Below are 23989 nucleotides of genomic sequence, written 5' to 3'. Positions count from 1 at the left end.
CTTCCTACAACTTCCTACAACTTCCTACAATTTCCTACAAATTCCAACAAATTCCAACAACTTCCTACAACTTCCTACAACTTTCAATAAATTCCAACAACTTCCAACAACTTCCAACAACTTCAAACAACTTCCTACAAATTCCAACAAATTCCTACAACTTCCTTCAACTTCCTACAACTTCCAACAACTTCCAATCAATTCCAACAACTTCCTACAACTTCCAACAACTTCCAACAAATTCCTACAAATTCCAACAAATTCCTACAACTTCCTACAATTTCCTACAAATTCCAACAACTTATTACTACTTCCTACAATTTCCTACAAATTCCAACAAATTCCAACAACTTACAACAGCTTTTTACAAATTCCAACAACTTCCAACAACTTCCTACAACTTCCAACAACTTCCAACAAATTCCAACAAATTCCAACTTCCGACAACTTCCAATAAATTCCAACAACTTCCTACAACTTCCAACAACTTCCAACAAATTCCTACAACTTCCTACAACTTCCTACAACTTCCAACAAATTCCAACAACTTCCTACAACTTCCAACAACTTCCAACAAATTCCTACAACTTCCTACAACTTCCAACAACTTCCTACAACCCACAACAACCCACAACAACCCACAACAACCCACAACAACCCACAACCCACAACCCACAACTTCCCACAACAACCCACAACAACCCACAACAACCCACAACAACCCACAACTTCCAACAGCAACCCACGACTTACCACAACCCACGACTTCCCACGACTTCCCACGACTTCCCACGACTTCCCACGACTTCCCACGACTTCCCACGACTTCCCTGGACTTCCCTGGACTTCCCTGGACTTCCCACGACTTCCCTGGACTTCCCACGACTTCCCTGGACTTCCCTGGACTTCTTCCCTGGACTTCTTCTTCCCTGGACTTCCCACGACTTCCCTGGACTTCCCTGGACTTCTTCTTCCCTGGACTTCTTCTTCCCTGGACTTCTTCTTCCCTGGACTTCTTCTTTGGACTTCCCTGGACTTCCCTGGACTTCTTCTTCCCTGGCTTTCCTGGACTTCCCTGGACTTCCTCCCAGGACTTCCTCCCAGGACTTCCTCCCAGGACTTCCTCCCAGGACTTCCTCCCAGGACTTCCTCCCAGGACTTCCTCCCAGGACTTCCTCCCAGGACTTCCTCCCAGGACTTCCTCCCAGGACTTCCTCCCAGGACTTCCTCCCAGGACTTCCTCCCAGGACTTCCTCCCAGGACTTCCTCCCAGGACTTCCTCCCAGGACTTCCTCCCAGGACTTCCTCCCAGGACTTCCTCCCAGGACTTCCTCCCAGGACTTCCTCCCAGGACTTCCTCCCAGGACTTCCTCCCAGGACTTCCTCCCAGGACTTCCTCCCAGGACTTCCTCCCAGGACTTCCTCCCAGGACTTCCTCCCAGGACTTCCTCCCAGGACTTCCTCCCAGGACTTCCTCCCAGGACTTCCTCCCAGGACTTCCTCCCAGGACTTCCTCCCAGGACTTCCTCCCAGGACTTCCTCCCAGGACTTCCTCCCAGGACTTCCTCCCAGGACTTCCTCCCAGGACTTCCTCCCAGGACTTCCTCCCAGGACTTCCCTCAACTGCTTAATTCCCCCTTCTCGTTCGCCCCACCCACCCACCCCATGTCAAGTTCATATATATATGCCCCTTTTTTTCCTGTTCTCAAATCACTGTTTGCCTTTTTTTTCAATAGACACTAGCTTTTATTCTACAACTGCGCATGCTCGGTGACATTGTTAATATTCATTACCTATTTCAATTTCAACTCCCACTTTGATCAACAAGTCCCTATCCTTTCTTACCCTTCTTAGGCTATAACTCGACAATATCCGTCTTGTTAATACTGCGCTATATTCTACCATTTATTGAACAACAGTTTCAAAAGTACACTAGCTTGTCATCTTTCGTCACAATAGCATCAATTGTTGCATTTAAAACAGACTGAGTATTCTTCATCTACTGACAAACATTTTCCTCATAACTCCTTCACAAAACCACCAAACGTGTACTTTCCATTTCCAAGCACAATAATGAGCATTTGCGTAAACATTACACAAGCAGAGTATCATCCAGCCATTATCTTTGTTTGGCCAAAATAGTGTACCAAATGCAATTGATGACAAAATATGGTACCGAGAAAAAACGTGCACTTTTGTATACGTGTGAGTTTAGTGTCAACCACAACTTGCACGTATACAAAAGTGCAACTGTTTTCGGTATCATTTGTCAGAAATTGCATGAATTCGTACACATCATCACTCTTTTGGGCATAAGAAAGTATGGCTGGAATGATCAGGAATGTCTGTACTGATTAGTCGTTAGTTGAGCGAGAGGTGCTCAGTAGTTTTTGAGTTAAAAAAGGATTGAAAGGCGGGGACTTTCTAGTTACATTTACAGTTCTGATGGAGAGAAAACAAATTATCAGGGAAGATTGGGCTTGGAAGAGTGACTGTTCTCGCAACAAAATCTTAACAAAGTACTGTATTTCAACCAAAGTGTTGCCCGTTGGGAAGTTTTTAAGAAGCTAAAGCAGTTTCATCCCCTCCCGCCAAAATAATTAATGGAACAACACATAATTAATTACGCTAGATATTATTTTTGGCACTCTACCCAAACAAGCCAAAATTCTCAACGCCTTAAGGAAGTCACAGTCCAGAAAATAATCATTTCCAGACTTCAAAACGTCTCAGGTCAGTTATTATAGCCATGATCAGTGAATGGTAGGAATTTGTATTGTGATGCTTTCGTGGGTGCTTTGTGTTAGGATCCATATAAATACGCTCCAATTTTCGAACCAGTCATCCGCTTGAAAACAGCAACAGCGGCGCCGGGTGCCTTCAGTTCACAGCTATTGCAGCGCTACTCTCGTCATGTTGACTACGACTTCCTGTGCTAAAGGGCGAACCTGTTGTAAAGACCGTAAGTTCCCTCTTGCACTTTGGGACTCTTTTGTTTGTCATTAACTCGGTGACAAAAAGTTAACATTTTGTGATGATGACGGAATTATTTTTCTTCTATTTCGAGCTCAATGGTTATGACCTTAATTGGGCATGTCAGGGTCGGCATTGACGATTACATTTGATGGTGGTAACATAGACTAGTTTTTATTCTCGCAATGTTTTTTGTTTGCCACGGTTTCCTTAAATATATTACAATCTTTTTATGTTATGATATTATGATCCAATATTGGACTGTGTTTTCTTCATTCATTGTCTCCCATTAAAAGTGACTTTCATTCGAATCGGAATTTTAATCAATACACTTTTTTGCACACCTCCTGGATTGTCCTAGATCATTTGCAACACCAGTGGTGACGTGTCAGGGTGCACACCTGTTAATAGGCCTAAACCCATCCGCCGAGCTCATGAAAAGCAGTTATACCCTCAAAATATTCTATATTAGAGAGTTCTGAGGGCCGTAAAATTGGGGAATTAAAAAAAATATGGCAATGAACCACTGGCCCAGACTTGGGACTTCCAATTCTGAGCACTTTGGATGCAATGGAGCTCGAAAGTGGCGCTATTTTTTTCATGATGTAGAGGGATCGTTTTTCAAGATGGCTACTTTTTTCCGCTTTGGGAAAAATAGGGGTCGTCTTCTTTGGGTAAGAATTTCACGAAAAGACAGTAACGGGTCAACCCACCAAAAATTGAAAAGAAAAGAAAACTGAGCTGACATTTCGATCACCATTTCTGTGTGCAGCTTAAATACATGTGAGAGTTCTGAGTATTTTTAAAAGAGTTTAGAAGTATGGGCATTTAGCACTAGTGTCTATGGGAATTTTAATACACTGTTGCACCCGTAGGGACACTCCGTATTTTCTCGTCATGTCAACACAGTTATTGTGAAATTGGGAACTCAAGATATACACATTGTATTGCAATTACATTTCCTGTAATATTTTGCCATGGTATTTGACACCAAACTCTAGAATCTTGACAGGAACTGCCGAAAAATGAATGTAATATAATACATCGTGAAAACTAATTGCACCAAATTTCAATTTAATCCATTTTGTATTTCTTGAGTGGTTCATCGGAAACGAGGTTGTTCATTTTGTTCAGTTGTGCAGCATCTGTGTTGATGCGTTGTTGAGACCACTATTTATGTGGCGCGCCCTCTATTATAGTGGTCTCGATCTCCACAACCAAACTCGATTTGGGGCCAACAATTCAAGAAATACACATTACATTAAACTGAATTTTCGCACACTCATTTTGCATGATGTTTGACATCAAAAGATTTAATTTCATAAAAAAACGTCCAATAATCAAGATATTATGACCGTAACAATGCTGGGTTTTATTTGCGACAAGTACAATCATAATGCAAGTCAACATGGATTTTTAACGTTTAAAACACTAGATTGTTACGATCATATTATATTCATAGCTCCACGGTTTCTCACGCCATTCAAACAACTTATGCTACGCATCGTGAAAACTAATTGCACCAAATTTCAGTTTAATCCATTTAGTATTTCTTGAGTAGTTCATCGGAAACGAGGTTGTTCTTTTTGTTCAGTTGTGCAGCATCTGTGTTGATGCGTTGTTGAGACCACTATTTATGTGGCGCGCACTCTATTATAGTGGTCTCGATCTCCACAACCAAACTCGAGTTTGGGGCCAACAATTCAAGAAATACACATTACATTAAACTGAATTTTCGCACACTCATTTGTCATGATGTTTGACATCAAAAGATTTAATTTCATAAAAAAAAGTCCAATAATCAAGATATTATGACCGTAACACTGCTGAGTTTTCTTTGCGACAAGTACAATCCTAATGCAAGTCAACATGGATTTTTAACGTTTAAAACACTAGATTGTTACGATCATATTATATTTATAGCTCCACGGTTTCTCACGCCATTCAAACTACTTATGCTACACATCGTGAAAACTAATTGCACCAAATTTCAGTTTAATCCATTTTGTATTTCTTGAGTAGTTCATCGGAAACGAGGTTGTTCTTTTTGTTCAGTTGTGAAGCATCTGTGTTGATGCGTTGTTGAGACCACTATTTATGTGGCGCGCCCTCTATTATAGTGGTCTCGATCTCCACAACCAAACTCGAGTTGGGGCCAACAATTCAAGAAATACACGTTACATTAAACTGAATTTTCGCACACTCATTTTTCATGATGTTTGACATCAAAAGATTTAATTTCATAAAAAAAGTCCAATAATCAAGATATTATGACCGTAACACTGTTGGGTTTTATTTGCGACAAGTACAATCCTAATGCAAGTCAACATGGATTTTTAACGTTTAAAACACTAGATTGTTACGATCATATTATATTTATAGCTCCACGGTTTCTCACGCCATTCAAACTACTTATGCTACACATCGTGAAAACTAATTGCACCAAATTTCAATTGAATCCATTTTGTTTTTCTTGAGTAGTTCATCGGAAACGAGGTTGTGCTTTTTGTTCAGTTGTGCAGCATCTGTGTTGATGCGTTGTTGAGACCACTATTTATGTGGCGCGCCCTCTATTATAGTGGTCTCGATCTCCACAACCAAACTCGAGTTGGGGCCAACAATTCAAGAAATACACGTTACATTAAACTGAATTTTCGCACACTCATTTTTCATGATGTTTGACATCAAAAGATTTAATTTCATAAAAAAACGTCCAATAATCAAGATATTATGACCGTAACACTGCTGAGTTTTCTTTGCGACAAGTACAATCCTAATGCAAGTCAACATGGATTTTTAACGTTTAAAACACTAGATTGTTACGATCATATTATATTTATAGCTCCACGGTTTCTCACGCCATTCAAACTACTTATGCTACACATCGTGAAAACTAATTGCACCAAATTTCAGTTTAATCCATTTTGTATTTCTTGAGTAGTTCATCGGAAACGAGGTTGTTCTTTTTGTTCAGTTGTGCAGCATTTGTGTTGATGCGTTGTTGAGACCACTATTTATGTGGCGCGCCCTCTATTATAGTGGTCTCGATCTCCACCACCAAACTCGATTTGGGGCCAACAATTCAAGAAATACACGTTACATTAAACTGAATTTTCGCACACTCATTTGTCATGATGTTTGACATTAAAAGATTTAATTTCATCATAAAAAAACGTCCAATAATCAAGATATTATGACCGTAACAATACAGGGTTTTAATTGCGACAAATACAATCCTAATGGAAGTCAACAAGGAATTTTAACGTTTAAAACATTAGATTGTTACGATCATATTGTATTGATAGCTCCACGGTTTCGCACGCCATTCAAACTACTTATGCTACACATCGTGAAAACTAATTGCACGAATTTTCAATTCAATCCATTTTGTATTTCTTGAGTAGTTCATCGGAAACAGCTTCGTCCTTACCTATAACGTGCAATGGGCCGGGGAAACGCAATTATGCTAGGTTTTTGTTAGACTGCTTGGTCCATACCTACAACGTGCAGTGAGGGAAACGCAGTTATGTCAGCCTTTTTTCTAAGCAGCTTGGTCCATACCAACAACGTCCAATGGGGAAACGCATTTATGTCAGGTTTTTCTGAACAGCTTGAACTATACCCACAACGTTATGCCAGGATTTTCTAAACAGCTAATTCGTCCATACCCAAAACGTGCAATGGGGAAATGTAGTTATGGCAGGTTTCATACCCTGCTTAGTTTGTATACCATGCGTGGAACAGGCGAAACATGACCGATAGTCTGATCATCTTGTTTCATATACACCACGTGCAATAGGGAAACTTAGTTATGGCAGGTTTTTCTAAACAGTTTTGTTCATACATACTACGTGCAATGGGGAACCACAGATATGGCAGATTCTATCATCAGCTAGGGTCGTTCGTATACATGTACACTGCGCTCACTGGCTGCAGGCCCTCAGGGGGCACGGGGGGCGGGGTCAATCCCCCTCCCCCAGCTCTGTCCAAGAAAATCGTTTCATAGAAATTCATTTCTAATAATGTGTATCCCCCCCCCCCTTCATTCTGACACGCAAAAAATTATGTAATAATGTGCGCCTGTGCACAAAACGCGGTTAGAGCATAGAGAAAGGACACACAGCCAGCTTGGTGAGGGGGTATTTTGTACAGTATGATGTAATTACAGTGTTAGTAACTGTCATATTTGAACAGCGCCCCATTGAACTTATGATACGAGTCACCCCCCCCCCCCCCCCCCTTGGTGGGTGGGTGTGACCCATCCACCCACCGGGTACCACCGGTTGTCCTAGATCATTAGCAACTACACCAGAGGTGATTCTGCATTCCTCCAGAAGCTTCAAATCAGCACGGGCTTCAGCTTCGTTTCCAGCGCTGCATGGCCATGTGGGGACGCCAAGTCAACTGTAGCATTTGGTTTGTTTTTCACGTTTGTTTCGGGTATACTCTTTTTCATTGTTTGATGATTTCTCATGAAATTCAATTTCATAATGTAACATAGTCATCATGACAAATCAATGAATATTCAATTTTGAAATACAGAACAAACTCGTTTTGGGGGCAACAACTCAAGAAATACACGGTTCATTAAAATGAATTTTCGTGCACTCATTTTTCATGATGTTTGACATGAACAGATTTAAATTCATAAGAAAAGGTCAAACAATCAAGTTATTATGACCGTAACAATACAGGGTTTTAATTGCGACAAATACAATCCTAATGGAAGTCAACGTGGATTTCTAGCGTTTCAAACACTAGATTGTTACGATCATATTATATTTATAGCTCCACTGTTTCTCACTCCATTCAAACTACTTCTCCTACACATCGTGAAAACTAATTGCACGAAATTTCAATTATTAATCCATTTCGTATTTCTTGAGTAGTTCATCGGAAACGAGTTTCTTCTTTTTTGTTCAATTTTGCAGCATCCGTGTTGATGCGTTGTTGAGACCACTATTTATGTGGCGCGCCCTCTATTGAAGGAAAATTTAAAAAATTCTACGGCGTGCGGATGAATGTCTTGGCGGTGCGAGACCACTAGTTTTATTCAGCGCGCCCTTTCTCGAATTAATTTTTTTAGTGGTTTGACGGTTTCTCACGAAATTTTATATCCTCGTGTAAGACATCAAGACCAAATCACTTGCTGAACTTACAACTTAATATAGCTTGACCTGGTGAGCTCGCCGGTTATTGTTCAAACAAAAAGTGTACTATTATTATTTTTCCATGGACGTTGACATTTCAATTTTCATTTGGTTAGTATTTTTCACGTTTTAGCACCTCTCGCTCAACTAACGACTGATCTTTTTCATTGTTTTGTGGTTTCTCATGAAATTAAATCTCAAAACGTCACACAGTCATCATGACAAATCACTGAATATTCAATTTTGAAATACAGAACAAACTCGTTTTGGGGGCAACAACTCAAGAAATACACGTTACATTAAAATTAATTTTTGTGCACTCATTTGTCATTATGTTTGAAATGAACAGATTTAATTTCAGAAGAAAAGGTCAAACAATCAAGCTATTATGACTGTAACAATACATGGTTTCATCCTCGACAAATACAATCCTAATGGAAGTCAACGTGGATTTTTAGCTTTTCAAACACTAGATTGTTACGATCATATTATATTAAGAGCTATACGGTTTCTCACGCCATTCAAACGACTTCTGCCACACATCGTGAAAACTAATTGCACGAAATTTCAATTGAATCCTTTTCGTATTTCTTGAGTAGTTCATCGGAAACGAGTTTGTTCTTTTTTGTTCAATTTTGTAGCATCCGTGTTGATGCGTTGTTGAGACCACTATTTATGTGGCGCGCCCACTATTGAAGGAAAATTTAAAAAAATTCTACGGCGTGCGGATGAATGTCTTGGTAGTGCGAGACCACTACGTTTATTCAGCGCGCCCTTTCTCGAATTAATTTTTGTAGTGGTTTGACTGTCTCTCACGAAATTTTATCTCCTCGTGTAAGACATCAAGACCGATCACTTGCTGAACTTACAACTGAATATAGCTTGACCTGGTGAGCTCGGGTTATTGCTCAAGCAACGAGTGTATTATTATTTTTCCATAGACGTTGACTTTTCATTTTTCATTTGGTTAGTATTTTTCACGTTTAAAATACTGTATTTGTTTCGGGTATACTCTTTTTCATTGTTTGATGGTTTCTCATGGAATTAAATCTCATAATGTAACACAGTCATCATGACAAATCAATGAATATTCAATTTTGAAATACAGAACAAACTCGTTTTGGGGGCAACAACTCAAGAAATACACGGTTCATTAAAATGAATTTTCGTGCACTCATTTTTCATGATGTTTGACATGAACAGATTTAAATTCATAAGAAAAGGTCAAACAATCAAGTTATTATGACCGTAACAATACAGGGTTTTAATTGCGACAAATACAATCCTAATGGAAGTCAACGTGGATTTCTAGCGTTTCAAACACTAGATTGTTACGATCATATTATATTTATAGCTCCACTGTTTCTCACTCCATTCAAACGACTTCTGCTACACATCGTGAAAACTAATTGCACAAAATTTCAATTGAATCCGTTTCGTATTTCTTGAGTAGTTCATCGGAAACGAGTTTGTTCTTTTTTGTTCAATTTTGTAGCATCCGTGTTGATGCGTTGTTGAGACCACTATTTATGTGGCGCGCCCACTATTGAAGGAAAATTTTTAAAAAAATTCTACGGCGTGCGGATGAATGTCTTGGCGGTGCGAGACCACTAGTTTGATTCAGCGCGCCCCTTCTCGAATTAATTTTTGTAGTGGTTTGACTGTTTCTCACGAAATTTTATCTCCTCGTGTAAGACATCAAGACCGATCACTTGCTGCACTTACAACTTAATATAGCTTGACCTGGTGAGCTCGGGTTATTGCTCAAACAACGAGTGTATTATTATTTTTCCATAGACGTTGACTTTTCATTTTTCATTTGGTTAGTATTTTTCACGTTTAAAATACTGTATTTGTTTCGGGTATACTCTTTTTCATTGTTTGATGGTTTCTCATGGAATTAAATCTCATAATGTAACACAGTCATCATGACAAATCACTGAATATTCAATTTTGAAATACAGAACAAACTCGTTTTGGGGGCAAAAACTCAAGAAATACACGTTATATTAAAATGAATTTTTGTGCACTCATTTGTCATTATGTTTGACATGAACAGATTTAATTTCAGAAGAAAAGGTCAAACAATCAAGCTATTATGACCGTAACAATACAGGGTTTCATTCTCGACAAATACAATCCTAATGGAAGTCAACGTGGATTTTTAGCTTTTCAAACACTAGATTGTTACGATCATATTATATTAAGAGCTATACGGTTTCTCACGCCATTCAAACGACTTCTGCTACACATCGTGAAAACTAATTGCACGAAATTTCAATTGAATCCTTTTCGTATTTCTTGAGTAGTTCATCGGAAACGAGTTTGTTCTTTTTTGTTCAATTTTGCAGCATCCGTGTTGATGCGTTGTTGAGACCACTATTTATGTGGCGCGCCCTCTATTGAAGGAAAATTTTAAAAAATTCTACGGCGTGCGGATGAATGTCTTGGCGGTGCGAGACCACTAGTTTTATTCAGCGCGCCCCTTCTCGAATTAATTTTTGTAGTGGTTTGACTGTTTCTCACGAAATTCTATCTCCTCGTGTAAGACATCAAGACCGATCACTTGCTGAACTTACAACTTAATATAGCTTGACCTGGTGAGCTTGGGTTATTGCTCAAACAACGAGTGTATTATTATTTTTCCATGGACGTTGACTTTTCATTTTTCATTTGGTTAATATATTTCACGTTTAAAATACTGTATTTGTTTCGGGTATACTCTTTTTCATTGTTTGATGGTTTCTCATGGAATTAAATCTCATAATGTAACACAGTCATCATGACAAATCACTGAATATTCAATTTTGAAATACAGAACAAACTCGTTTTGGGGGCAAAAACTCAAGAACTACACGTTATATTAAAATGAATTTTTGTGCACTCATTTGTCATTATGTTTGACATGAACAGATTTAATTTCAGAAGAAAAGGTCAAACAATCAAGCTATTATGACCGTAACAATACAGGGTTTCATTCTCGACAAATACAATCCTAATGGAAGTCACCGTGGATTTTTAGCTTTTCAAACACTAGATTGTTACGATCATATTATATTAAGAGCTATACGGTTTCTCACGCCATTCAAACGACTTCTGCTACACATCGTGAAAACTAATTGCACGAAATTTCAATTGAATCCGTTTCGTATTTCTTGAGTAGTTCATCGGAAACGAGTTTGTTCTTTTTTGTTCAATTTTGCAGCATCCGTGTTGATGCGTTGTTGAGACCACTATTTATGTGGCGCGCCCTCTATTGAAGGAAAATTTAAAAAAAATTCTACGGCGTGCGGATGAATGTCTTGGCGGTGCGAGACCACTAGTTTGATTCAGCGCGCCCCTTCTCGAATTAATTTTTGTAGTGGTTTGACTGTTTCTCACGAAATTTTATCTCCTCGTGTAAGACATCAAGACCGATCACTTGCTGAACTTACAACTTAATATAGCTTGACCTGGTGAGCTCGGGTTATTGCTCAAACAACGAGTGTATTATTATTTTTCCATAGACGTTGACTTTTCATTTTTCATTTGGTTAGTATTTTTCACGTTTAAAATACTGTATTTGTTTCGGGTATACTCTTTTTCATTGTTTGATGGTTTCTCATGGAATTAAATCTCATAATGTAACACAGTCATCATGACAAATCACTGAATATTCAATTTTGAAATACAGAACAAACTCGTTTTGGGGGCAAAAACTCAAGAACTACACGTTATATTAAAATGAATTTTTGTGCACTCATTTGTCATTATGTTTGACATGAACAGATTTAATTTCAGAAGAAAAGGTCAAACAATCAAGCTATTATGACCGTAACAATACATGGTTTCAACCTCGACAAATACAATCCTAATGGAAGTCAACGTGGATTTTTTAGCTTTTCAAACACTAGATTGTTACGATCATATTATATTAGGAGCTCCACGGTTTCTCACACCATTCAAAAGACTTCTGCTACACATCGTGAAAAGTAATCGCACGAAATTTCAATTGAATCCATTTCGTATTTCTTGAGTATTTCATCGGAAACGAGTTTGTTCTTTTTTGTTCAATTTTGCAGCATCCGTGTTGATGCGTTGTTGAGACCACTATTTATGTGGCACGCCCTCTATTGTCATTATGTTTGACATGAACAGATTTAATTTCAGAAGAAAAGGTCAAAAAAATCAAGCTATTATGACCGTAACAATACAGGGTATCATTCTCGACAAATACAATCTTAATGGAAGTCAACGTGGATTTTTAGCTTTTCAAACACTGGATTGTTACGATCATTATTATATTTATAGCTCCACGGTTTCTCACGTCATTCAAACTACTTATGCTACACATCGTGAAAACTAATTGCACCAAATTTCAATTTAATCCATTTTGTATTTCTTGAGTAGTTCATCGGAAACGAGGTTGTTCTTTTTTTTCAGTTGTGCAGCATCCGTGTTGATGCGTTGTTGAGACCACTATTTATGTGGCGCGCCCTCTCATTATAGTGGTCTCGATCTCCTCCACCAAACTAGATTGGGGGCCGACAATTCAAGAAATACACGTTACATTAAACTGAATTTTTGCACACTCATTTGTCATGATGTTTGACATCAAAAGATTTTATTTCATAAAAAAATGTCAAAATAATCAAAATATTATGACCGTAACAATACAGGGTTTTATTTGCAACAAGTACAATCCTAATGGAAGTCAACATGGATTTTTAACGTTTAAAACACTAGATTGTTACGATCGATCATATTATATTAATAGCTCCACTGTTTCTCACGCCATTCAAACTACTTATGCTACACATCGTGAAAACTAATTGCACCAAATTTCAATTTAATCCATTTTGTATTTCTTGAGTAGTTCATCGGAAACGAGGTTGTTCTTTTTTTTTCAGTTGTGCAGCATCTGTGTTGATGCGTTGTTGAGACCACTATTTATGTGGCGCGCCCTCTATTATAGTGGTCTCGATCTCCACTATCAAACTCGATTAGGGGCCAACAACTCTTGAAATACACTTTACATTAAACTAAATTTTCGCACACTCACTTATCATGATGTTTGACATCAAAAGATTTAATTTCATTAAAAAAACGTCAAATAATCAAGATATTATGACCGTACCAATACAGGGTTTTATTTGCGACAAGTGCAATCCTAATGGAAGTCAAAATGGATTTTTAACGTTTAAAACACTAGATTGTTACGATCATATTATATTTATAGCTCCACGGTTTCTCACGCCATTCAAACTACTTATGCTACACATCGTGAAAACTAATTGCACCAAATTTCAATTTAATCCATTTTGTATTTCTTGAGTAGTTCATCGGAAACGAGGTTGTTCTTTTTTTTTCAGTTGTGCAGCATCTGTGTTGATGCGTTGTTGAGACCACTATTTATGTGGCGCGCCCTCTCATTATAGTGGTCTCGATCTCCACCACCAAACTAGATTGGGGGCCAACAATTCAAGAAATACACGTTACATTAAACTGAATTTTCGCACACTCATACGTACAATCCTAATGGAAGTCAACATGGATTTTTAACGTTTCAAACACTAGATTGTTACGATCATATTATATTTATAGCACCACGGTTTCTCACGCCATTCAAACTACTTATGCTACACATCGTGAAAACTAATTTCACCAAATTTCAATTTAATCCATTTTGTATTTCTTGAGTAGTTCATCGGAAACGAGGTTGTTCTTTTTGTTCAGTTGTGCAGCATCTGTGTTGATGCGTTGTTGAGACCACTATTTATGTGGCGCGCCCTCTAATATAGTGGACTCGATCTCCACCATCAAACTCGATTTTGGGCCAACAACGCTTGAAATACACTTTGCATTAAACTAAATTTTCGCACACTCATTTGTCATGATGTTTGACATCAAAAGATTTAATTTCAGGCTGCGGCAAATCTAATATATTGGTTAATGATGTTTTGATTGTACATGTATTCGTGTCTGAGTGTAATACAGGGTTTTATTTGCAACAAGTACAATCCTAATAGAAGTCAACATGGATTTTTTACGTTTAAAACACTAGATTGTTACGATCATATTATATTTATAGCTCCACGGTTTCTCACGCCATTCAAACTACTTATGCTACACATCGTGAAAACTAATTGCACCAAATTTCAATTTAATCCATTTTGTATTTCTTGAGTAGTTCATCGGAAACGAGGTTGTTCTTTTTTTTCAGTTGTGCAGCATCTGTGTTGATGCGTTGTTGAGACCACTATTTATGTGGCGCGCCCTCTCATTATAGTGGTCTCGATCTCCACCACCAAACTTGATTTGGGGCCAACAATTCAAGAAATACACGTTACATTAAACTGAATTTTCGCACACTCATTTTACATAATGTTTGACATCAAAAGATTTAATTTCATAAAAAAAACGTCAAATAATCAAGATATTATGATCGTAACAATACAGGGTTTTATTTGCGACAAGTACAATCCTAATGGAAGTCAACATGGATTTTTAACGTTTAAAACACTAGACTGTTACGATCATTACTATATTTATAGCTCCACGGTTTCTCACGCCATTCAAACTACTTATGCTACACATCGTGAAAACTAATTGCACCAAATGTTAATTTAATCCATTTTGTATTTCTTGAGTAGTTCATCGGAAACGAGGTTGTTTTTTTTTGTTCAGTTGTGCAGCATCTGTGTTGATGCGTTGTTGAGACCACTATTTATGTGGCGCGCCCTCTATTATAATGGTCTCGATCTCCACCACCAAACTCGATTTGGGGCCAACAACTCAAGATATACACGTTAAATTAAACTGAATTTTCGCACACTCATTTTACATAATGTTTGACATCAAAAGATTTAATTTCATTAAAAAAACGTCAAATAATCAAGATATTATGATCTTAACAATACAGGGTTTTATTTGCGACCAGTACAATCCTAATGGAAGTCAACATGGATTTTTAACGTTTAAAACACTGGATTGTTACGATCATATTATATTTATAGCTCCACTGTGTTGATGCGTTGTTGAGACCACTATTTATGTGGCGCGCCCTCTATTATAGTGGTCTCGATCTCCACCACCAAACTCGATTTGGGGCCAACAACTCAAGATATACACGTTACATTAAAATGAATTTTCGCACACTCACTTGTCATGATGTTTGACATCAAAAGATTTAATTTCATTAAAAAACGTCAAAATAATCAAGATATTATGACCGTAACAATATAGGGTTTTATTTGCGACAAGTACAATCCTAATGGAAGTCAACATGGATTTTTAACGTTTAAAACATTAGATTGTTACGATCATATTATATTTATAGCTCCACGGTTTCTCACGCCATTCAAACTACATATGCTACACATCGTGAAAACTAATTGCACCAAATTTCAATTTAATCCATTTTGTATTTCTTGAGTAGTTCTTCGGAAACGAGGTTGTTCTTTTTGTTCAGTTGTGCAGCATCCGTAACAATATGATCCTCCGAATTCATTTATTCTTGAAAATTGTAGCAAAAGCAAACGTTGTATAATTTCCTTTAACCCTAAAGGGTCGGGTTAGTTTGACCACCTCTCAGCCGGGGGTTTGGTGGATTCTGCCCCCCCCCCGCCCTAAAAACTCGACCTTCGAGCGACGAAAAATTGTAAAACAACTTATCATAAACATACCCAAGAAATTTCATAACTATTGGTCAAAGGGTTTTTGGATTGATGGGTAATTAATTATTCATATGCACAAATGGTAATTTTGCTCTGTGTACACGACGAATATGGGGAAATTCAGTTTTTAAGGCGAGTAGCGCCGGACGGCAACCCGTGGTCCGATTTTTATGTTTTTGGTATCAAAAGATGCGCAAGGCTCGGGGCTAAAAAGTCATAACAGTTCGTTTGGCGGAAAGAAATTCAAGGCTATCGCAGAAAAAGTCGAGGCGGCGGATTCCGCCCCGGCCCCTTTAGGGTTAAACAAAGAAGAATTCTAAGGTGGGGACTTTCTTTTTAGTCGAATGTAGTTACTTTTACAGTTCTGTTGGGGAGACTAAATAAATGATCAGGGAAGATTGGGCTTGAAGAGTGACTGTCCTAACAAAATCCTAACAAAGTACTGCATTTCAACCAAAATATTACCCGTTGGGAAGTGTTTATAAAGTTAAAGCAGTTTCGCCAAAAAAATTTATGGAACAGTACAGAATTAATTACCCAAGATATTATTTTTGGCACTCTAACCAAACAAACCAAATTTCTCAACGCTTTAAGGGTATTACAGTCGAGAAAATAAATCCTTTTCAGACTTCAAAACGTCGAAGGTTAGTTACAGGCATGGTCAGTGAATGGTAGGAATTTGCATTGTAATGTTCTAGTGGGTGCTTTGTGTTTAGAATCTATACAAATACGCTCATTACCGAACCTGTCATCTGCTTGACAACAACAACAGAAACGCCACGTGCCTTCAGTTCACAGCTATTGCAGTGTCACCCTCGTCGTGTTGACTAAGACTTCCTTTGCTAAAGGGCGAACCTGTTGTACAGACCGTAAGTTCCTTCTTGTAATTTTGGACTCTTTCGTTTGTCATAACTCGGGGACATAAAATAACAGTTCACATTTTGTGATTATGACTGAGAATTGTTTTTCTTCTATTTCGAGCTCAATTGTTATGATCATAAATGGGCATGTCAGGGTCGGCATTGACGATTACATTGATGGTGGGAACATAGTCTAGTTTTTATGGTCGCAATGTTTTTGGTTTATCACGGTATCTGTAAATTTGTTACAATCTTTTTATGTTATAATATCATGATCAAATATTGGAATGTGTTTTCTTCATTCATTTTCTGCAATTAAAAGTGACTTTCCTTTGAATCGGACTTTTCGCAATTAATACACTATTTTGCACACCTCCTGGATTGTCCTAGATCATTTGCAACGACACCAGTGGTGATTCTGCATTCCTTCAGAAGCTTCAAACCAGCACGGGCTTCAGCTTGGTGTCCAGCGCTGCATGGACATTTGGGGACGCCAAGTCAACTGTAGCAAATTCTGAAAGTGAGTATTATTTTGGATGGCGTTTAAATGTTACCTTCTCGTATATACAAAACTGAAGAAAATCGCTCAAAAAGTTAATTCCTCGTGTACATCATCTACAATTTTAGTTTGAATCCATAGGAAAACAACATAATTATTATGGATCTAAAGTGGGACCTTTTTACACTTAGTAGTGCACCCTCTGTTGGAAGAAATAGATGACAGCAAAAAACGGAGTTTGCTTACACGTTGTAGTTTTTATTGTGGCATTTTTTTTTTAAGGTTCCTGTCATTTTTTTTCTTCAAAACTGTTTTGTTATACATCATGAATAATTATTGGACGAAATTTCAATTCAATTCAACGCGCTTTCCTTTAGGTATCGGAACCATTAACAAAGAGTGGATATTTTTTGTTCGAGATTTCAGTCGATTTTTTTTCTTCAAATCTTTACATTGCGACTAAATATTCAACAAAATTTCCTTCAAAAGTAATTCCAATTAACAAAGTTTTTTTCACGATAAAAATACTGCTTTCTTCAATCATATAAGAATAAAATTTTCCCAAGATTCCCTTAAATTTTCAATCATGTTGCGTCACATATCACGGCCAGTAATGCGACGCAATTTTAATCATATGGGATGCGTTATTCTGCAATATTATCTCCACAGAGAGTGTGGTATTTTTGTCAAATGGGTACATCGTGACACACATTGACGGACGTCTTCGTTTTTTGCAAGAAATTGAAGGAAGCAATCATGGTGTACGTATACAGGGTGTTTCCAAAAAAGGAAACCCAATTTCAAAGAATGAGTATGGACTTACGATATGTTTACTGGCTATAAAACTGGTATCATCTGTAAGCGTAATCTCTATGCTTTTCAATGATACCGTGTTTAGGTTTTCTGAGTCATGCATCACTGAGCATCATTGTCTTGAAAACTGAATGCAAAAATGCACTTGGTTCACTTTCATAAAAAAAAAAAACCACTGGGTACGGTGTGCCTATTGTTACGGAAATGTCTTTGAAATGGCTTGAATGTCAATTCTCGGGAAAATGGCAGATTGTTTTGAACGTGGCTTGGTCAAAACGAGAATTAATGACAAACAAAATCCACTTTTGAAACCAACCCGACTTGTTTTTTTATTTCTTTTGATGCACCCGTGTTATCTTCTTGAATACTTATTCCCATGCACACCATGCCTATTGTGTTTGACATGAAAGTGAACCAACTGCAATTTTGCATCCAGTTTTGAAGATAATGATGCTCAGTGATGCAAGGCCCTGGAAATGTAAACAAGGTATCATTGAAAAGCATAGAGATTACGCTTTTATATGAAAGCGGTTTCACAGCCAGTAAACATTTAGTCTGTCCATACTTGTTCTTCAAAGTTGGGTTTCCTTTTTATTGAAACACCCTGTATAGCGTCGACACTTTTTGCTTTATTGTCGTGTATTTTTTTCCGACGAGGTTTCCGTCCAGGTATTTTTTATGTCATTACGTGACGACTAATTATCGACTGATATGTTCAAATATCTATTATTCTGGAGTAATTGTATCCATAGGTAGCATGTTACTTTCATTCAATTATTATAAAGTTACTTTAATTCCCAATTAATTGTTTTTTGCGATTAAAACACTAAATTGTCATTAAATGACATTACATTATTTTATTCTTCTTCTGTTCCTGTCAAGTTTCTTACTTTCTGTGTCAAAAAAGCGATGAGCTATTTTGCAATAATTGTCTCTAGAAAGAGTGATTTATTTTTGTTCAATAAAAAGTGACTTTCGTTATGAATTTTTCGTGATTTTTATAAATCATATTAAATTTATTCCGCAATGGCTTTCATCAATTTTCAAACTTGTGTAAAATATAATGGACAATAATAGGACGCAATTTTCATTAAATGCGATGTGTTCTGCAGTCATTATGTCTTAAAAAACATGTTTTATTGTTCGCAGATTGTCATCTGCATTATACAAAAATCTTAAAGGTGCTGACCAGTGTTTGTGTAGGACGCCCTCTTTTGGAAGAAATCGACGGTAGCAAAAGCTACGTACGGAGCGTTCAAACAATTGTTTTATTGTCTTTTATTGTTTCTTCCCAGGTTTCCGTCGGGTTTTTTGTGTGTGTCAGTACATCATGACTAATTATTGTCAAGTTTTCATATCAATACAATTTATTTGGGTGGGGGATTATTGTCTCTATAAATAGTGTTTTACGTTTTTCAATTCAATGTGACTTAAATTTGCAATCAATTTTTGGGGGGTTTGAATTTTTCCACGGTTCTTGTCAATTTAAGTTGCTTAGTGGGTTTGAGGATTCATTGTGGCTTATTACAAAAGAAATTGACGGCTGATCCCATTCCCAGTAGTTAAGTCAACTTTACTGTAACATAAACAACAACCTTGATTTACAGACAATAACTCAAGATATATCCGTTACATTAAATTGATATTTCATACGCTTATTAAACATGATTTGTGACCCCTTTCTGTTGAATTTGAACATTTTGAAGAAGAATCGTCGAATAGTTAAATAATAAAACATTGCAATGTACTGTATTCAGCGCGTAAAATACCAGGCGATTCTGGAATGCAGATTATAAAGCACGTAAAATACAAAGCGAATTCAAGTGAACTTTACTATAACAAAACAACATACATGTACTTGGTTTCCAGACAAAAACTCAAGAAATACATTTTGCAATGAATTGCAATTTCGTATATTGATAAAACGTGATATCTAATACAATTCTGTTGAAATTGTAGACAAATTGTCATAAAAAAAACCCATTATAAACAAAGCAATGTGGTGAAATAAGCGGGTAAAAATACCAGTCGATTTTCGGTAAACTTTACTATTTCCAGACAATGAATCAAGAAGTATTCGTCGCATTAAATTGACATATCACACGCTTAATAAACATGATATGTGACTCCTTTCTGTTGAATTTGAAGAGGAATCGATCAACAGTTAAAATAATATCAAACAGAGCAATGTAGGATTGCTAAGCGCGTAAACTACCAGGCGATTTGAAGTCAACTTTTCTGTAACATTAACAACCAACTTGATTTCCAGACAATAACTCAAGATTTATCCCGTACCTTAAAATGACATTGAATCCACTTATTAAACATGATATACGACCCCTTACTGTTGAATTTCAAGAATAATCGTCAAATAGTTAAAATAATATTAACCAGTGACGCACCCAGGATTTGGTTTTAGGGCGGGGGGGGGGCTCAAAATATGTCTATTTACAAAATACAGTTTTGTTTGTTTTTGTTTTCAAAAATTTTTCCCAAATTTTTTGGCCGCATAAAAAAATGGTGTTTTTTTTTAGGGGCGGCCTATTTTGACGTTAGTGGCGCCACTTACACCCCTATTAAACTACTCGAAAACAGACCACATTAATAATCTCCAAGGCCAAAATCGTGGGACTAAAGAGTTCTGAGTATTTTAAAAAGATTTTATAACAATTATTTCTTTTCAAAGAGCGGGCGCGCTACACAAATACTGCTCACCACGCTCCGACGTCTGGCCATTCGAGATGTAAACACAGTTATTGTGCAAAAAGGGAACTCAAGATGAACACATTGTATTGCATTGAAATTTCATGTAATGTTTTGCAATGGTATTTGACACGAAAATCTAGAAAATTGACACGAACCTCCGAAGGTGGAATGTAATATAAGTAAAGGAAATTGCAGTATGAAGGACACTTCGTATTTTATCCTCATGCAAGAATTTCGAACAAAAGAGGGCGCGCTACACAAACACTGCTCACCGCGTTCCGACAAAATATTTTGGTTTACAAATTTGTTAGGGCCGGCCTATTTTGACAACAGCCAATCGTGGGACTAACAACAAAAATGACAACCTCTTGGGGGGGGGGGGCTCAAAAGGAAATTGCAGTATGAAGGACACTCTGTATTTTCTCGTCATGTCAACACAGTTATTGTGAAATTGGGAACTCGAGATAAAAACATTGTATTGCAATGACATTTCCTGTATTATTTTGTCATGGTATTTGACACGAAACTCTAGAAACTTGACGGAAACCGCCGAAGAATAATGTAATACAATTTAAGGGAATTGCAGTACGAAGAACACTCCGTATGTTATCGTCATGCAACAATTTCTTACAAAAGAGGGTGCTGCACAAACACTGCTCACCGCACTCCGACGTCTTAAGTTGCCACCGACGTCTTACTGTAAAAGCAAGTAAATATATACTAAATACATTTTACTGCAGGAATACGGAACGCTTTTTTTGCTGGCAGCAAAATTTCCGGAAAAGTTTTTTCGTTTCGTAAAATAAACAGACCATTAACATGAGTTTGGACATGTGTACACGGTACACTTGGATTACTATAATGTGTAGGTGTTTGGGCCGATGTGGTTGATTGTAATCATGCTAATAAGCATAATTAATATCTGCAATTACGCAAAGTCCGTAAAATTACGGCGCAATTTACGGACATGAAGAAGAATAGTCAAACAGTTATGAACAAAGCAGTGTAGATTGTAAAGCGCGTAAAATACTAGGCGAATTTAAGTCAACTTTACTATTGCAGAACAACATACTTGGTTTGCAGACAAAACCTCAAGAAATACCTTTTGCACTTAATTACAATTTCGTTAATTACAATTAAACGTGATATTTGATACAAGTTTGTTGAATTTGTAGACGAATCGTTATAAATGAAAAAAATAATAAACAACACAATTTAGTGTAGTGCGCGCGCAAAATACCAGGTGATTGTTGGTAAACTTTACTATAACAACAACAACACACTTAGTTTCCAGACAATAAATCAAGAAACATTCGTCGCATCAAATTGACATATCATTCGCTTGTTAAACATGATATTTGACCTCATTCTGTTGAATTTGAAGGAATATCATCCAACACTTTAAATAATATAAACAAAGAAATCATGGGCGTCGCCAGGATTTTTTCTAGAGGGGGGCAAAACAATCTTTTTTGCCAAACAATGTTTGTATTTCTCAACACAATCTCGATTTGTCAGTTTTAGAGGAGGACAGGGACATTTTGCCCCCCCCCCCAACTCATTAAATTTACACCACTTTGTCTTCGTGCCTCTTTTTCACTTTTTTTTTTTTTTCTTTTTTCTTTTTTGCTTTTCCAGGGGGTGGGAGCAAGTGCCCCCCTTGCCCCCCCCCCCCCCCCCCTCGCGACGCCTATGAAAGAAATGTAGGATTGTAAAACGTGTAAAATACCAGCCGATTTGAAAACAACTATACTGTAATGAAAACAACACACTTGGCTTCCAGGCAATAACTCAAACAATTACTTTTTGCATTGAATTGCAGGTTTTTTATGTTGATAAAACGTGATATATAAAACAAGTCTGTTAATTTGTAGATGAATCCTCAAACAATAAAAAAAAAATAATAAACAAATCAATGTTGTGTATTAAGAGCGTAAAATACTAGGCGATTTTAAGTCAACTTTACTATAACAAAAACAACACAATTGGTTTCCAAACAATAACTCAAGAAATATTTGTTGAATGAAAGTGAAATTCCATACGCTCATTAAAGATGATAAGTGACCCCTCTCTGTCTAATTTAAACAAGAATTGTCAAACAAACAAAAATAATGTAAACAAAGCAATTTAGTGTATTAAATGCGTAAAATACCAGGCACTTTTAAGTCAACTTTCCCAGAATAAAACCACACACTCGGTTTCCAGACAATAACTCAAAAAATATTTGTTGCATTAAATTGACATTTCATACACTTTCTAAACATTGTATGTGACCGATTTCTGTTGAATTTAAAGAAGAATCGTCAAACAATAAAAAAAATAATGTAGACAAAGCAATGTAGATTGTAATAGCGCTTAAAATACCAGGTGAATTGAAGTCAACTTTCCCAGAACATAAACAACACACTTTCCGGACAATAACTCAAGAAATACTTGCTGTATTAAGTTGACATTTAGTGTGTTTGTTCAATATGATAATATGACATAACTCTCTTTAATTTGAAGAAAAATCGTCAAACAATAACATTTATTGAAACAAAGCAACGTAGTGTGCTCAAATGGCGTAAAACACCATGCGATTTTAAGTGGACAACACACACGGATCCAGACACTAACTCTTAGAAATACATTATTTAACACGATATGTGACACAATTATCACGTGTAAATATCACTCTATGGGGCCGATTGAAAGGTCTGAAGCCATCGAAATTCAAAATGGCGGCGCGCCCTGTGCATGCGGTTTTGTATATATCTCGAGAGTGTGTTTTTTTTTTTCAAAATGAAAACATTTTTGTTTTTGTTTTTATGTGACGTCGCAATTAAGGCAGGCAGGCACTGAGTACACCACCATCTTTTCCTCCTAAAACGTTGGCGTTGGCTAAAGTGGTCAGAAATTCCCTCAGATCGCACCAAAGAGCATCTAGAATCCAAAAGTTTTTCGGGGCCCTTAAAGGGAATGTACATCATTGGCTTTTGCTGTTATTTTTTAAAAATGAACTATTTGAGGGGTTAGTATAATAGATCAAATATTGTTACACAGACATGTTTGAAGTTTTGTGTTCGAAAATGCTGAAAAAGCCAAGAAAACAAAAACGTTCAAGTAGTCTGGTTCCCTGACTCCACTAAAGATGAAATGGATCAATTTATAGATGCCGGAAAATTGTTAGGTCAGGGAACCAGTCTAGCTGGGCTGCACCCGTTCATGAACATGTAACCAATAGCAAACAAAATTTTGACTGAACAAAATGGTAAATTTGGAGCAGTAGTTGAAAAATAGTTAGGTTTTCCAACGGTGGTCGGCCGACCACCGTTGGAAATTTATACAAAAATA

At 37.1% G+C, this 23989-nt stretch overlaps 1 long non-coding RNA gene across 1 annotated transcript in view; it reads left to right on the top strand.

Moving 5' to 3' along the window:
- Positions 1-2820: 2820 nt before the first annotated feature.
- LOC119720822 overlaps positions 2821-23989 on the top strand; it is a 29330-nt gene continuing 8161 nt past the window's right edge. Inside the window, exons 1-3 of the long non-coding RNA XR_005270123.1 lie at positions 2821-2962; positions 16551-16647; positions 17029-17158. This is a non-coding gene — a long non-coding RNA (uncharacterized LOC119720822). The remainder of the gene's footprint in view (positions 2963-16550; positions 16648-17028; positions 17159-23989) is intronic.

This window comes from Patiria miniata, unplaced genomic scaffold, assembly GCF_015706575.1.
Source record: "Patiria miniata isolate m_02_andy unplaced genomic scaffold, ASM1570657v1 HiC_scaffold_9, whole genome shotgun sequence".
NCBI classification, from domain to species: Eukaryota; Metazoa; Echinodermata; class Asteroidea; order Valvatida; family Asterinidae; genus Patiria; species Patiria miniata.
This window is presented reverse-complemented; position numbering and strand designations above follow the sequence as displayed.